Source organism: Phalaenopsis equestris, unplaced genomic scaffold, assembly GCF_001263595.1.
Source record: "Phalaenopsis equestris unplaced genomic scaffold, ASM126359v1 Scaffold222572, whole genome shotgun sequence".
NCBI classification, from domain to species: Eukaryota; Viridiplantae; Streptophyta; class Magnoliopsida; order Asparagales; family Orchidaceae; genus Phalaenopsis; species Phalaenopsis equestris.
The window spans coordinates 3,684-5,103 of record NW_018240736.1 but is presented as its reverse complement, the minus strand read 5'-3'; positions in this window follow the sequence as shown (position 1 = coordinate 5,103).

Sequence of the window (1,420 nt, the reverse complement as noted above, 5' to 3'; positions counted from 1 at the left end):
GCGGTTCAGAAGGTCTGCAAGCTCTGATTTTGCCTCGAGGAGGGAAACACAGCCGGCAAGCATTGATTTTGCGCTTAATTGACTGAGAGAATCTTTGAGTTTCTTCACGATTTCAGACATGGGATTTTGTGCAGCAATGTCTGCAAAGCCCTTTCCTTTCCATCTGGAGCCACTCAACTCCATAGAACAAGTTCTATGAATTAAAAAAATGCAAATTTTATGGATAAAAGCGTAATAGAATTCAGAATAGGGACATAGAGTGCTTGGATTCCTTAAAGTTTGAGATTTAAGTTATTAGGATTTAGAAAATTCAGTTTGACTGTTTTAAATCCCGAAAATTATCTCCAAATTTATTAAAATTGTTCGAAAAGTTCTGCCCAGTTGAGCAAACTCAATGTCTCTTTTTTCAAATCCCATAAATTTGTAGATTCATGGGATTTAGTAAATCTCCGAAATCCGTGAAATCTGAATTTATCAAATCAACAGCTTTATTTCGTAAAAAAAATGGCTGTCCGGGTAGATTTAGCCTACATCCAGATTAAATCCGGGGCTAACTTACCAGACAGCTACTTAAGGTACTGCAAGTTAAGGTGTCCGGTCAGGCATTTTATCGAGCAACTTGTGGACAACATTATTGCCATACCTTTTTGTTGATTAGGTCAAAACTTCTGGGCTTTTTCGGCGGTCCAGCGGTGGCTTTAGGAGAACAGATGATGCGGGAGGGAGAGTATGGGCAGAGGAGGAGGCTGTGTTATCGCGGGATAAATCTGGAAGAGAACAGAGTTTAAAAGAGACTGTGAAGCGGACGAGGAATATGAAAGGCGTGCGTTTATTCCATGCAGTACATACTCATTCCTATCTCCATCACAGCCAAATTTTTTTTTATAAATGTGATGGACGGTGGAGATCAAACACTATATCCATCTCAGCGTCCCTAATTTCTGATGATATCACATTGCATTCACTTTAATAATCTAATAATAAATGGGAAATTTACTTATATATCACACAATTAGTTAATTTTTACTATATCTATATATCTATATATACATTACATAAAAAATATCACTAAAATTATTTTTTTCTTTTTATTTGATCGTGACAATTAAGTATTTTTTAAGCAAATAAAAAATAAGTATTAAATATGTAAAATATAAAATTATATGGTTGGATTATATTTAAATACCTCGTAAAATATGATTGGGCCATTTACATGATAATATGGTATACCGCCCAATTTCTATGTATTTATCTAGCAATTTTTTTTTTCCATTTATACCACCCTAATCTTCCACATTACATCAAAAATATAACTATTTTTTATGTAATTGGGGCTCTCAAAACGCTCATTGTTCTAGAACAGCTCATATTCGGCTCGTGAAGAAGCTCATGTTCGGCTCGTTCCCCCAGTTAAAGAGCC